The sequence below is a fragment of the Eublepharis macularius genome, chromosome 6 (assembly GCF_028583425.1).
Source record: "Eublepharis macularius isolate TG4126 chromosome 6, MPM_Emac_v1.0, whole genome shotgun sequence".
NCBI classification, from domain to species: Eukaryota; Metazoa; Chordata; class Lepidosauria; order Squamata; family Eublepharidae; genus Eublepharis; species Eublepharis macularius.
Window position 1 is genome coordinate 51,525,694 of NC_072795.1, and position 16,294 is coordinate 51,541,987.

The 16,294-nt window shown below is 40.1% G+C and overlaps 1 protein-coding gene across 3 annotated transcripts in view; it reads left to right on the plus strand.

Annotated features, from left to right (window-relative positions):
• Positions 1 to 1,215: 1,215 nt before the first annotated feature.
• Positions 1,216 to 16,294, plus strand: part of PIK3CB (phosphatidylinositol-4,5-bisphosphate 3-kinase catalytic subunit beta) — a 127,715-nt gene continuing 112,636 nt past the window's right edge. For all 3 annotated transcript variants that reach the window (XM_054983137.1, XM_054983139.1, XM_054983138.1), the window contains exon 1: positions 1,216 to 1,678. The gene's annotated coding sequence lies outside the window, so the exon portion shown is untranslated. The remainder of the gene's footprint in view (positions 1,679 to 16,294) is intronic.

The following is a 16,294-nucleotide window of genomic DNA, read 5'->3' on the forward strand; positions in this document are numbered from 1 at the left end:
GCATACATCTGCCATCCAACACCCACCACCTACAACTGCTTTTCCCCACGAACTGCTTTCCCTTCCATAATGCCAAGCACATAACCGTAACAAATACTGTCGGCTCAAAGGCTGTTAAGAGTTCTGGCTATAGCTCACTTTTGTCCCTTGAAAATAAAGTTTATGTGTGAAAAGCTTTTACCGAAACAGATCACAGGAAAAGAATATTCATTATGGGGTAACCAAATTAGTTCTCCTTCATCAACCGGAAATGTCTTCAACAGCCTAGCAAAAATGGTTCATCATTAACATCCCCAGTGTAGCTGTTTCAACCTAACTTTGACTTCATTTGTTATTTACTGTGGCACTTTACTTCTCATGGAAATGGCCAAGAAACCACTCTGAAGCATTTCCTTTATTGTGACTGATTTTGTCCTGCAACATCTCATAGCCAATCCTGTAAGAGTTTGAAATAGCCCTTACTCATCACTTTGATTTGGGTGTTATAGTGGCAAAACTTGTTTCTGTGAACAAAAATTATGATGCTGGGCGCATCCTCATCATACAATGATGATACAGACTCAGAGGGAAGAATAAAGCGGATGATAATACCTTTTAATGATAATACGATAGATCTCCAAAAACAAACAAAACGTTTTGATAAATACGTTACAGTAACCTGTAACTGTCCAAAAAAACCCAATGCAATAGCAAAATTAAAACAGGAGCCCAGTTTAAATTTTATTAGTCTTTAAGGAGCTACTGGGCTCCTGTTTAATAACTTGCAATGCAATCTAAATAGCGCTTTCCTGGGAGTAAGGCCCACATAGTATAACTGTTTAAGACGGCTCTCTTACAGTACCATCCTTAACAAAAAACAAAAATCACACTGAGAGATCTCTGTCTTTTGGTGCTACACCTCTGAAGATGCCAGCCACAGCTGCTGGCGAAACGTCAGGAACTACAATGCCAAGACCTCGGCAATACAGCCCGGAAAACCCACAACAACCATCCTTAACAAAGTTTCAACCTTTTAAGTCCACTGAAGTCAATGTGTTTAGAAAAGAGTAGATGGCACAGTTGACCACGTAATCTTATAGTTCTCCTCTCCGAAGAGCATAAACACTTTTTTAAAAAAAAATAGTACTAGTTCTCCATAACTGCACAGAGAAGACGTCCCTTCCTGCCCACGATCCATGTTCCTTTTCAGTTGCAGGGGGCTTCATCATCGCTGCAGTCACTCCACTACCTACGCAAGCCAGCTGCGCATTGTAATGGAGGGCACTTCTGCTTCGTCGCTGCCGTCGCTCTAACCACGGAAGAACTCCAATCTCCTCTCTCCAAATCTGGAGACGATTGTTTTGGGGACTGATTTAATTGGTTCTTCTGGCACCAGCTCCCATGAGATTGGCTGGATGCACTTAGAGGCGGAGAACAGCACCCGGACTGAGGGAGGGAAGCTGTTGCCTAGGTAATCTGCCGGCCCTCCTCCTGTCTGCGGTAGTGAGAAAAAGCTCGAGTGCCAGCCGGCCGGCCGGGGGCTGGTGCGGGCACAACCTGGAGCTCGGCGGTTACACATGAGTTACCTGCGACAAAGGTGACAGAGCTGGGCCAGCCGTTGCGCTGGCGGCAAGAGCAGCAGCAGGGAGAGGAGAGTGTGGCGGCTGAGGGAGTGCAGGAGCTGCCGCCGGCTGAGCAGGTGAGTGAGTGGGTGAAACCCGGATACGCTGGGGAGAGTCGGTGGGGCGAAACTTGCGCGGCGTGTTCTGCCTCCTTGTGTGCCCTTTGAGTTGAGAGGACGCGAGGCGCGCCTGCCTCTAAGCTTGCGGAAGACAAGGAACTGCCAGGTGGGGTGAGGATGGGAGGCAAGTTTGCGTTTTAAAGCGGCGGCGGCGGCGGCGGCGGCGGCGGCATTGGGCTGACATCCTTTCCTAGTGGCGCCTGCGCGGGGCTTCTGCTTCCCCAGCCTCTTCTTGGGAGCGAGGCGCGGGGAGTTCAGGAGACTCGTTTCGCCTTCGACGCGATTCTGCGCCCACCCCAAACGCGGGCCTGTTTTCCTTCCCGTGCTCCAGCCTTGGGAGCGACATTCCCTGACAGAAGCTCTTGTTTGTTTGTGGAAATGGTTAGAAGAAGGTGGCATTTATGTGAGTCTTAAAACACACACACACATTGCAACACTGGCTTGCTCAACAGGCACACTAGTCAGACGTCTGCTGTCTTCCTTCAATGGTCATATGCAGTTTAGTCACGTCTTACTTTGTATCAGTTGGGGTGGTGTGAAAGCCTGTGGGATGCTTCTTAAAATGAATGATAACCGTGTTTTGGAGATGTTACCAATGACTTGTATCATCCTTGCACTTAAGAGTTTTGTTAAGACCTGTGAGGTATGACTTTGTTCACGTTTTATGGAATGGGAATGAAAAATATGTGTTGTTCTATCAGCTTTGTTTAACACTGAATTCTATATATCATGTATTTTATGTGCTTATGTATTTTAATAAAACGTTTGGTTTTGTTGCTTATATGCCCAGAGGTGAACTATTAAAGGCCATGAACCTCCAGCTATGGCTAGGTTAGGGTTGTTGTTTTTTTCATTTTTCATTCAGGTTGCTGGACTTGTCTTGAGACTCTTTTTAAATACTTAAACTCATCTGGCATTGAATAAAAATCACTGTAATCTCTCAATGATCATAACACCAGTATGAGGAGTTTAGTAATCATTTTGCCAATGGGAGAAAGCTGGGGTTTTGGCTGTTGCGTTTGGGATGGCTCAGTGCTGGGGACAGGATAAAAAGAGATGCATTTGAAAGTGCATATTGTCTTTTTTTTCCCAGGAGGCTGATGGCATTCACTGCATTGTACAAGGTTAAAAGTTTTTGGGTTCAGTCTTTCCTGTTGACAGCTATTTGGGATCTTTCTTCACTCTGGATCCCTCCCTATTTCTAAGCAATGCTGACCTTCTTCAGATTTTTAAATGAGGAAAGGGAAGTTACTCTGGACAATTCTGTTTTCGGTTTTCTGTTTCCAAGGCCTCTGAAGAGCTCATTATGAGATTTCTCAAAAGAAGATCATAGTTTCCAATTAACTAATTCGGTTGACAATTTTTTACTATCTTACCATGTCCAGTGTTTTTGGCATCTTGCACTGGGCTAGGTATCAGTGTGACATAGCACACTCTGTATTACTAGCTTAGTGTGACCACTGGGCTTCTGTTGTGTATAGTTCTGGCCTGTACCCATACTCTAAACAATGAGCATGAAAGGCAAAATGTCGATAATAATGGTGTTAACCCCTTTTTCTTTTCCTTTTTTTAAAAAAGATATAAGTAGTAGATTTAGACAGCGGGTTGGGAAACTGTTGGAAGTCTGAGATAAAGGGGGGAGGGGAAAGGGTGGGGGAATATGGAAATGAGGGTATTAATAAAAAAATTTGTAATATTAAATTTTACTCACCCAATAAAAATCTTTTTTAAAAAAATGATGGTATTAACCTGTTAGTCTTTAAAATGCCACTTAAAATTGAAGCCCTCCAGAGTTTGTGGGTGTTGCAATGTGATTATTGTATATTTGTTTGCATTTTTGCAATGTAGTTTACATGACTGGAGTTTGATTGCAGTCTATAAACATGGGTTCATTGTAGCTGAGTACCTGAACTTAAGTAAAATGACTTTTCATGAAAACTGCCGGAGATGTTGTACTTGGAGGGTTTATTGTGTTTCAGTTTGTGGAAAAACTTCCTTGTAGAAAGGAGAGGATAGTAACATAGGTTAACGGGACCTGAGCTGTGATGTCAGATATCAGCAGTGGTGCAGAGTTTGTCTGGCTTGGATGTCAGTGAAATAAATTACTGCATAAATAAATAAGGAATAATGGTAGTTCTTCCTAAGTGTGCCAGCTTTTTTTCCCCTTTCCCTTTGTGGAACTTCAACATTGGCAGGATGATCTTTGATGTTTTGGAATTTCATAGACCACTTTAGGGATCTTTCAAGTGGGGTAGCTGTGCTAATTTGTTACAGCAAAAACAAAGTGGAGTCCTGTGGTATGTTAAAGAGTAAACGGAAACATCGCATATCGTGATGAACCTCTTGATTTTAGATAGGAATAGATAACGGTTGCACTTCAAGAATAATAGTTATGCATTAAATAAGTCTCCTTTCTTGACTTTTTTTTGTTGATGTAGGATAAATACAGATATGAACTGAATGTTTGAGCTCATAATTAGTTCTGAGTTCCATGTGTTACATTTGGTTTGTGTGTAGCTGTCATGCTTTGCAGCAATGTGGCTGGAAGTTGGCACAAGTTGACTGGGCAGAAGCAGCTGCATCAGAAAGAAAGTTTGAATGTGGTGGGGAGAAGTTGGCTAATTACCAGTTTTATGTATGTTAATTGTTTACCTATTCACCAAATAGCTAGCATGTCAAACACAATGCATATTGCTGAAATGCTCTCTGAATCTGAAAAGTCCTGCTACCAAACTTTTGAAATTGGGTCATTTTGGGAAGTGATTGAAGTGTTTTTAGTGATAATCAGTTCTGCTCTATCCATTCTTGAAATAAACTGTCTTCAACTAGAAGTTCTGTGGAACAAAGTTATACTGATAAGTAAACGTTGAATTCCAGGGAGGTACCCATGTTACTCTGCTGTGTCTAGTACTAATGAAGAGTTTTAGGGCATCTTAAAGGCCATAAATGTAACTGTTAGTTGATTTGAGGATGAAGGGTTTTTTTTTCAATTTTTACTACATTTATGCCCTGCCTTTCTGTCCAGTAGACACCCAAAGTTGCTTACATCATTCTCTTCACCTCCTTTCCCCCCCTCACAACAACCCTGTGATGTAGGTTAGGCTGAGAGAGTGCAACTGGACCAAGGTCACCCAATAAGCTTTCATGGCAGAGTAGAGAATGGAACCCAGGTTGCCCAGATCCTAGTCTGTCACTCTAGCCACTACACTACATTGACTTTCATTAGCAATTCAAAGCTAAGCGGGTTGTGGTAAATGTATTAATGTACATCATAATGCAACATAGATTTAGACCAGTGTTAAATTCCTCATCCCATGCCTATCCACTGCCTGTTCTTCAGTCTAGGAGTGTTTCCCCTGGCTTGAGCCACATGAAACTGCCATATTCCAAGTCAGTCTATTGGTCTATCAAGGTCAGTATTGTCTATTCTGACTGGCAGAGGCACCCCAGGGTCTCAGGGGGAGTGCCTTTCATATCACTTGCTTCCTGATCTTTTAATTGGAAGTGCTGAGGAATTGAACCTGGGATTTCCTGCATGGAAAGCAGATGCTCTGCCACCAATCCACGTCTCCTTTCCAGAACCATACATCCTGAAGTAGGTCTCCAGCCAAAAAGGACCCATAATTTTAGAATTGGCATGCTGGCTAATTTTTGTTTCCTGAATGATGTTTTATGTGTAACTCAAATTTTGTCTTCTTACACTAGCAGAAGTTGTTTAAGCAAGATCTTTTTAATTCTCTTGAGCCACTTTAAGAGTAGCTGTTTAGGCCTTTTGTTTCTGTCCTGCCTTATATTTTTGCAACTGTGTGGCAGTTTCTGACATATGTTTCTGCTAGATTGTCGGTGTGTTACAGAGTCAAAGAAGGGGATAATTTTTTTTCCCCGATTAGGCAGTGTGCTGTAGTGTTGGACTAGAATCTGGGAGATGCAGGTTCGAATCCCTGTTCTGTCATGGAAGGTTGCTCTCAGTCTAAACTACTTCACAGGGTTGTTGCAAGGATCAAAGGGCGAAGAGAACAATGTAAGTTACTTTGGGTCACAGAGGGCAACAGCGGCGTTTAAGCAAAGTAAATAAATAAATAAATATCTTTGTGATTGGGACAGAAGTTGTTTGGTCGTGGTAGAGTTTAAAGCTGATGTAGTAACTGAAATTCATCTTGTGAATAAATTCCCTGTGTTGTGCTAAAATTTTTAAATAACTTTTAAAAATCCCAATGATCAACCTCTCCTTTTTAATAGTTATATATATTTTTTCCTGCTATGCTAACTGAAACTCGCTTCTCTGTAACAAGGGATAGTGTCATAGACTGCATGAAAGACATGTTTATTTTTCAAAGTGATTCCTCTTGGCAGGAACAGTTATATTAGTCAGTACCGCTCTGGTATTAAATCAGCATTTAGAGATAATTCAAGTAGAGGTGAACATTAAATACACTACTTTGAATTAGTTAAATAGGACTTTTTAAAACTCTAAAGAATATGAGAACTCAGGGGCACCCAGTGACGGTGATAGGCAGTAGATTCAGGATGGACCTGAGGATGTACTTTTTTTCTGAATGAGTAATTAACTTGTGGAGTTCACTGTCAGTGTGGATGTAGTGATGGCAGAAACAGAAGGCTTTAAAAGGGGGTTAGACAGATTCATAGGGGGGAGGTCCCTCAATGGCTACTAGCCACAGTGACTGAAGGGAACTTCTAAAGTCAGAGGCTGCAAACGTCTGAGCACCAATCACTGGTCTGATTCAGCAGGGCTTTTCATATGAGAGAGTGGCAATGAAAGAAAAGGTACCAAAACGAAGCAAATTAATTAATCTCACCACCACCACTACCCCGCTTAGGTGCACTTGCGCACATATAATTATTAATTATTCTTCTACTGAACAATGCAGTTCTGTAGACAGCAGGAGTAGTTGCAGGAGGTTATGTTGCTATTCTTCTGCGCTTGTCAGAAAACCCACCATGGAAAAAATAGTTGGTGGGGGGGGGGGAAAGCAATTAATTAGTTTATCATAGAGGAGTCACACTGCAGACTCCTTCCTTTGATTATATTTTTGTTATTTTGAACAAGTGCTCAGTGATGCGATGAGGGGGAGGAAATTTCATTGAAATTGGTAATTGCCAGCACTGGCAGGTTTGTAGCAGACAAGCCAGGCTTTTTCTTGCTGGACCTCAGTAACAGTTCCTGCCAGTTACTTTGCAGATAGATCAAGATGGGTAGCTGTGTTAGTATGTTTGTAGCAGTTGAAAAGAGCAAGAGTCCAGTAGCACCTATAAGACTAAGAAAATGTGTGGTAGGGTATGAGCTTTTGTGAGTCATAGCTCACTTGTTCAGATAACAGCTAGAATGTGAGTCCATCACAAACTTTGTTAGTCTTACAGGTGCTATTGGACTCTTGCTCTTTTCTACTGTTGCTTTGTAGATAGAATCAAAAAGTACTGTTTAAACTCTGGAGGAACTGTATTCATTAAAGTCTGTGCATGCATGCATAATGGGTCTAAGAGATCTGGGACCTTTGGGACCAAATTGTCAGAAATCCAACTACTTTAGTTGAGCTTTGGATAGGTCTATAAACTATTGATTTTTGTTGCATTGAACTGGAACTATATAAATAAATTAGCATTTACATGGCATGGTTGAAGAATTTAAAAGTGCTTCTTCAGTAACCCTTACATCAGCCCTCTAAGATAGGTTAGTAGGATTATCCCCATGTTGCACATGGAGAAGAAGGGTTGAAGGTGTGAGAGAGAGTAACTTGGCCATACCGCCAAGTCCATGCAAGTCTATTTGTGTTATTTGTATTTAATAATAATAACATTAAATTTATATACTGCCCTCTTAGTCTTTTAGGCAACAGAGCTGAAACAAAACCCATATCCGTGCTAAGTGCTCAGTATCAAACGCTCAAAACTGAAACTTTGCCATACAGGGGCCTGGAAACAAAGATGAAGTTCTATCTTAAGGATTCTTCCTCTTCAGCCATCAAATCTATGCTGGTGCTGCCCTGAGAACTTGGAATGACATTACTGAGACAGGTTAGCTTCCCCAACTCATCTTCTCTGGTTTGGTGATATAGGCAAGGTCTGAAGCCTCATCCAGAATGATAATTGTTTACCCATTTATTGACTGCACATTGACCAATAGCAACCACAAGACTTGATGGCTTGTTTGCAGCGAAGCTAGGGTTGCCTTGTTTGGGAGAGGGACTGGAAGAGGACATGAGCCCGATTTGCATTAAATAAGCCCCACTGAATTTAGTGGGACTTATACCCTGCTTTTAGCATTTGGTGGCATGTGGTAGAATTAGTCCTTTAAGGTTAGTCTGCACTATTAGTCATTTACATGACCAATGGTTGTAAATTAAAAATAGAATTTTGGGTCCCATTATCTAATGTTGTGGTGTGTAAAGCATATAGTTTGAAGTAGGTTGCAGCTAGTATTGGTAACTTGATATGCTTATAAATTGCTAGATTGCTAAATCAAGGCAATGCTGCTTATATAAGCATTGTCTTTATCTCTGCAAAACCATGAATGCTTGCTACTTGGTAAATTTATACCAAGAAGATCTAATTTAAAAGTCTAAGTTTAGAAGGCAATAATCAGTATGGTTTAGCTTTTAAGGAGTTGTTCCAAATGTTGTTACAGTAGATTTGTGGATCTGACTGAGATTTATGGTCTTAATCCTTTCTCACTCTGGTGAGACTACCCGCCACAGCTTTGTTAAATCTCTTAAAAATCAGATACCACTTTGCATAATACCATAATGATGAGTTTGGGTACAGACGTCAACAAAATGCAGAAGGGCTGAAATCTTGTATTTTTTAAGATAAAGCTCATACATAGTTGTAGTGTACAGCCCCAAGTGCTATGGTGATCTGGTATGTTATTTACTTACAAAGTGCTATTCAGCATAGCAAAAAAGATGGCATACTGCCCTGAATTGCTTCCAAGCTAAATACCAACTGCTGGGAATTAAGGGTAATAGTGCGAATACATGCAATCACAAGTACATGTATTCAAACTTCGCTTCAGCTTAGGAGGAGAGCTAAAACATCAAAAGGTGATTTTTAGGAGTGTGCATTCTGGCAAAGAGTGTTGGATATGAGGTAGTAAAGGATAAAATGGGAAACTGTTTAAGGGACTGGGAGACTTTGGATGGCTGTAGGAATAAAGCTAATGGGGTATAGGTTCAATAGTGTTATAGGTATGGCTGTCTTGATCAGTGTGAATGATCCTCTGGGCAGTTGTTGAATAGTTAGAGACTTTACAAAAGAATGTTCATAACAACTTTAAATGAACAGATGAAGCTGCCTTATACTGGAGCAGACCACTGCTCTATCAAGATCACTGCTGTCTTCTCTGACTGGTCTTTCACATCACCTGAGCCTTCTAGCATAGTAGACAGCACAACTACTAAACTTGCAGGTTTCCAAAGAATGTATAGATGGTAACCTGAGATTCTTCACTTTTACTGTAAGTATCCAAATAATTCAAGACATCACATGTCTCCAGTGCTTTCTGATCCAAACCTGATGCACTGTCCTGGGTCTTCCCACTGCTCAGGAAAATAAGGCATAATGAACAATATGCACTTAACAACAGGAAAAGAGAGGAAGAGGGGACAGGAGCAAAGCCACAAAGAGGTTTAAGGAAACCAGGAATCTGTACTGGCTGGCTGTAGTTATGAAGGTGTAGGGTGGTAGTGTCAGGAACAGAAGGAGCACATCATGTGGTTTGAGCAATGAGAGTGGTAAATGACTTTTAGAGTGGAGTTTTGGATGGATGTGAATGGGTTGAAGTGAAGGCTTAAGGTGGGGGAAAGAGTACGAATCAGAATTCTAACCAAAGAAATTGAAAGGAAGAGGCGGCCAAGCTTAGGGAGAAATAGTGAAAGACTGACTATATGAAGCAAAGATAAGAGGGATCAAATAGGATGCCAAGGCCAGTGGGGAGGATGGTGATTTTGTTTGTTTTGTTTTATACTGGAGTAGTGTCAAAAAGAAGCAGGCCTGGGAATCCAAATAGAAATATCAAGCAATTAAAAATGTAGCATTGTGGAGAGAGCCTGAGGAAGAGCAAGCTGTGTTATCGACACATAGGTTGTACTGAAAGCCATGGGGTTTGATCAGGTCAAGAAGAGACAGGGAAAGGACAGAACCCCAGACTTTATCAAAGAATTGTGGTTTAATTTCATAGTGCTTGGGATTATGCAGCTATCAAATCGGTATCTGTGATCTGCATTAATAATGTATGTTTTTGTTTTCCATTAACTTTTTATATGTTGCATTCATTTGTATTAAATGTCTGTGTACCAAAGTGCTACAGAAGGCTATAGTATTAAGATACTCTATATCAAGACTCAAATGCATTACAGTAATGTTAATGACCATTTAAGAGACATTAAAACATTTTGTTTTCTTAAAGGGAAATACAAAATGGTACTATAACTTAGATTCAGAATCGGTTATACTAGGCCAAAACTCTGGATGTCTTCTCTCATGGTAAAGAATTTCGGCCACTGGCTATACACAGTGGTGAAGTTGAACTGCTGAGGATCAAGTGTTTATGATAGAATATTGTAGTTCTGTGAAGGAATGGAATTCATTGAGCTGCAAAAAATTCACACGGAGTATGAGAAGGGAGAAACTGTTCAAAATAGTTGAAGAAACAAGGAAGCTGAGTAGGGAACAGCCCCAGGAAGGAGGTTAGCTGAATGGAGATTGACAAGTAAGTAGCTGCCTGAAAGCAGGGGGTTTTGTTGAGTGGCAGAATTCTTGGAAGGGAGGGACAGACAGTACATTGATGGGAAAAGTAGAAAAAATACTCTCATTAGAGCTAGGCAAAAACACACATGATGGCTTCAGCAAGGAAGGCAAAGTGACGAGAAAAAGTAGTCTCTAGGGTAGGTAGATGAAGCCAGGTAGTAAGCAAGGCGCAAACAGGATACAGGTTTCAGTGCATTCTTAAATGCTTTCGCCATGATTTAGAATGCTATAGCTCTACATTGGATGATGTACATTTTATGCAGTTCAAATAACTAGTGAAATTTTGTGTTGCGTTTCCGTGGCTGTTAACTCAAACTTATTTGCTGGTCTAATGAGATGCACTATAGTGCAAGTAGGTATCAAATTATTCAGTTTGTTTCCCATTTTGGTCAAGATACAGTAGTGAGGCCAGGGTACTTTTAAAAAGAACATTTAATCCTGCTTTTTATATTATGATGACTTGTTTTTCTAACCTATTACAGAGTAAACTGTACAGCAGCCCAAATCTGTTTGCTTTGTCTAGAGAGGTGTAAACAGTTGCCAGGATAGAACACTTCTGAGATGTTGCTCCATTGGAGCTTTGGTTGGGCCTCATGCCAGTCCCAAGTGACTGCTATGTGATCTCAGTTAATGTTGCAAAAGAAGAAGTAATTTCTTTGCATTGATTGTCACCTCTTGGAAATGAAGTTTCTTTCACTAGCACTTTTCATTACTGGGGGGGCCTACTTTCATTGTTTTGATTTGCTTTTCTTGCTCTTTGAGTCATATCATTGGCTAGTTTTCTGAATTCATTAGAGTGTCAAACAAGTTTGTAAAATCAAAAAGAGTCCAGTAGCACCTTTAAGACTAACCAATTTTATTGTAGAATAAGCTTTCGAGAATCAAGTTCTCTTCGTCAGATGCATGATACAAACTGGACTCTTTTTGATTTTGCTACTACAGACTAACACGGCTAACTCCTCCGGAAACAAGTTTGTAGTTTTGTAATGTCAACATGAGCACTGTGGTTCATGTTTTACTAGTAAGCAGACAATAAAGGAATCCTTAGTAACTGGTTGTTGTTGCATGGTTCATCTTCTCATCCTTATTAATTGTATTAGAGTCTAAACACCACCCCAAACTACTGCATCCATTTCCCCTTCAATTTACATGACAGCTGTTCTCACTTCAGAGTATTGCAATGGCATAAAAATCTCTGGGACTTCTCAGTGAACAGAATGGAAGGCTTACCTGATGTGAGAAGAGGTTCTTCATTTGTAATCGTCTTCCACTTTCAGTTGCCTACTCTCTCTTCTATTAGTTTTCTCTCTCTTCCATTAGTCTGTATTCCGTTAAATTTCCTATTTCCAGAGGCAGTTAAAATAAAAAAATCTGGCTCCTATTCACTGTCCTTGCTGCAGGCCAGTAACATTGTTTCCTTGTGCTGGGTTACAACTGAGGGTGAAAGAAAAATGCATAGAATATCAGAGGTCTCTTAAGTAAATTACTGGGACCACCATCAGTTGTCTTATCTTTCACCTCATGGTCTAACTATGTAGTGCTGGAATTCCATGAATAGAATTCCTTTAGGTAGCTGAAGTCCCGTGTTTAAGAATTTTGTTTGTTCCCTGCTTTACTTAGAAACTGTGTTTTGTTCATACATTTGAGGAATGCAGTAACTGTATGGGGATGTGTGGCACTTATGGAACATATAAGCATGGGATCATTGACTCACAAAATGGTATTTGTGGTTGTATTCAAATTGCACATTGTTGGTATGAAAACTTGATGAGATCTCAGGTGATACACAAAATTAGGTTTGACATCTTTCAAAATGGAACATCAGAACAGCATAGAATAATTGTTTCTGCAACAAGAAAAGACAGGAAATGTAATAGATTAAAGTTTAGTGGGTTCAACAAAAAGAAGTATTGCAGTGGCATAAAAATTCCTAAATAAATAAGCCTTCTACAATTTTTTGGAGAGCGTTTTGGAGAAGATGAAATTGTATCATTCTAGCAGAATTCTTCTGCCATTAAATTCTGGCTACAGTACTGCTATTTTGTTAGTTGCCATGGGTGACCACTCAGTAGGTATGTTGAATGCCTCTCTTATCTGACAGGTCAAGGATTGAATGTCAGGACTCCTGAAGGACTGAAGGTTAGTTTCAGGGTTAGTTTCATTATTCACATAATGGTTGGTTGTGCTAGATTGCTTGTGTGTATAGAGTAACTGTCTGCTTAATCTTCATGGATGTCAATCTTTTCTGCACTCTTGAAGATTTAGAATAGTAAAATATTCACAAGGTTTAAAAAGGTGGTAATATTCTCTGTGTTTAACTGAACCTGTTATATTTAAACTGTATTGAGATCACTTGCCATTGCCAGCCTTCGTGGAGTGACCCCAGTCTTCTTTGGTCATCTCATAGTTAAATAAGTCATTCAGATTGGACTGGATAAAGCTGATTTCTAGGAGGTGGCAGAGTTGGGTAAAAAGATGCTGAATATCAGCTTGCTAGTAAGGGCGAAAGTCATTGCACTAAATTCTGCCTGGTATAGGATAGGCTCATTTTTGTTGTTCAATTTCTTTCAAGAATTTTCAAAATATATTATTTTATTTGAGATGAAAGTAAGGAATATGTTCAGACACAATATTCTAGGCACTAGAGGAAACAATGTGAAAATAAAGGCGTCTGTACAAGAGATCTTGGGCCTTTGGTGGATAGTGGCAATGTGTGACTTGTCATGGAGATACTCTACAGAGGTCCATGTGTTTCACTGACCCTAGCGATGTATTCCCTACATTCCCCAGCTGTCTTGGAGCCAAGAAACAGGAAGTTTGCCTGCCCCACCAGAGCTACTTTCACAAGGAGGATTTTCCCTGTTTCAGCCACCTGACTGGTGCAGTTTTTTTCTCCTTCCACATGCTGTTGACCTACATTCATGCTTCAAATCACTCTTTGCACTACAAAAGCTCACTTTATTCCAAGCCTGTAAAGAATAATGTTTCCCTGGTAGGATGCAATTGACATGGGTGGTTTCTTGTATCTGAAAGAGAAACTAGGACTTGTGCTTGAATGAAAGGAAAAGCTCCCTTCATTCTCTTCCTTTCTGTATGTTTTGTCTGTGAACTGCCCTGTAATTGCTGGGAAATTCTCACCACCACCACCACCACTACCACACACAACACACACTGTCATTGCTGGCACCAATAAAACTTTTTTATACAAGATCGACATAGTAGAACTGTTTCAACAGTCCAATGCCACTGTTCCAACCTGATGGAAATCTGTGGGTGTGTTTCTCCTTTCTCCTTTATTTGTCCTGAGGTTTTTTTGGCAGAGATGTGTGTGCTATTAGGCAAACCTCTAGATATTTTAAGAAAGAAAAGGTACTCAGGATCAGCAGAATTGCAAGAGTTCTGTATGTTGCTATCCAGTCAATTACTCTTTCCATTGTTAACATTGCAAGGAGACAATCTTTTGCTGCAATTTTCAGGAATTAACATAAAAGAGAGTTGCCCACACCTTAGCCTGCCTTTTAATTGGGAAGGAGGGGAGGCAAATACATAGAGGTGCTTTTTTTTTAAAAAAAGGATGTTGTATTGTGCTATTCCCACAATTCATGCTTCCCAAAATTAAAAAAAAAATTAAAACAGGGTGGAATGGAGGGGTCACATGAGAACACTGAGTGGGAGGGGCACTTCACAATAGGTGTGAAAGGGAAACCATAATTAACAATGGAAAGAGAAGAGACTACCCTCTGCTGTTGGGACTCCCTTGTAAGGGTGATTTCACATACAGTTGCGCCAGTTACCTAACTACCATGGAAAGCCACCCTGGTGTCGAATCAGTTCTGGAGAATTGATTTTTAGGGCAGATTAGACCTCCAGTGAAGACCAGGGGTGCATAGGCAGGGAATGGCAAACCACCTCTGTTAGTCTCTTGCCGTGAAAACCCCTCCAGGAGTTGCCATGCCAACTATCACTTGAGGGCAGGATTTCATTTCATTCTCCAGGTCATCATATGAGTCAGCTCTTAGAAGGTCTGCGTGCATGCGTGTGTGAAGAGGCCAGGATTTCCACCTTCAGTTGTAGTTGTTAAGAAACTGTGTTGAGATTGGTTGCCTGTATAGAACGTAGCACAAAGTATCTCCCAGTCAAAATAATGAAATTTTAAAAATAGTTTGTTCTGTACATGTTCCAGACGAGAATTTGAGGCAATCTGCATATAGAAAGCAAAAGAAAGATGCCATTTCTAGCTAACCACACACTTACAAAATCTGCTTGTAGTTCTGTATCTGAAAGATGGATTACCCACCCCTATCTCCCAGTTATCTGGGCATAGCAAAAGGTGACAAAAACTCGCTTCTTTCTTCTTCCTGTTTCTAGGATGAGGATTGGCATTTCAGTTCAGAACCCCTACCAATGGAGTTTAATATTAATTGAGTGAAGCCAGGAGCCAGTGAAAAAGAACAATAGAGAGGAATAATGTGACAGTGGGCCAGTTGCTACGTTGACTTCTGTATCACTTTTTTCAAGTCCAGAGACTGTGGGACAATATGACAATTGTACTACCATTTGACACTGAGTTCGTTGAGTTAACAAGGGAATTTCTTGTGTGTATGTGTGTGTTTATTTTTTATTTTTTATTGAGAAAATGGGGATACAGAATAAGAAGGGATGGGGGGAGGGAAAGATTTCAAATTAAATCACTCTAATACATTGCACCGTTCACTCCGATATATTTCTTGTCACCTCAATATATTCTGCAGATCAGCAATTTGTTTACACATTTTCCATTCATTTTAAATAACGTCCATAAAAGTCTTCATCTTTAGTAGAAGCTATCTTTCTTCAGTCTTCTTTTGTATCCAACTGTAAAATGGGTCCCAAATGTCATTATGCGTTGTATTGTCACATCTTTCAATAAACTTGACAATTTATCCATTTCAGCTGTCTCAAGAGTTCTTTCGATCAAGTTTTCTCACGTTGAGATGGCTGTCATCTTCCAAAGTTTCGCATATAGTACCCTGGCTGTTGTAACTATATTCAACATCAAATGTTTTTGTTTTTTTGTTAACTGGAACCAATATGTGGTTTAATAAAAAGAGTTCTGGTTTCAGAGGCAATGAAATCTTAAGTATCTGTTGAATCATCTTATGAACCATCTTCCAGAACTCTACTGTTTTTTTTACATGTCTACCACATATGATAATATGAACCTGGGATATTCTCACATTCCCAACATTTATTTGACATATTTAAGGACACTTTAGCTAACTTAATAGGGGTTAAATGCCACCTATAAAACATTTTGTAAATATTTTCTTTCAAAGAAGCTGATTTTGTCATCCTTAAATTGTCCTTCCACATTTGTGACCACTGTTCTAGATCAATTGTGTGTCCCACGTTTTCTGCCCATTTTATCATTGTGTCTTTAACTTCTTCCCCCTGTAGTTTTTCATTTAGAAGCATACTATATATTTTCTTTATCATTTTAACATTGGGACCACACATTATCATATCAATATTCTCTTCCTTTTCATAGAATCCCATTATCTTATCCTTTTTATATCTAGATTCTAGTTGTGCCTGGCCCCACCATCCCAGCTCCATGTCTAAATCTGTCATTTCTTTTAAGTTTTTTAATATACCGCCAGATTTCAACAGTACCTTGTAGGTAGGGGCTTTCCCCTCTTTTTTCAGATTAGGTTGTGTAAATGCTTCAATTGGGGAGACCCACAGAGGGATTTTCTCATAAAAGGCAGATCTTATTCTTTCCCAGACCACCACTAGTGTCTTCCTTATCCAGTGATTTTTAAAATATTTATG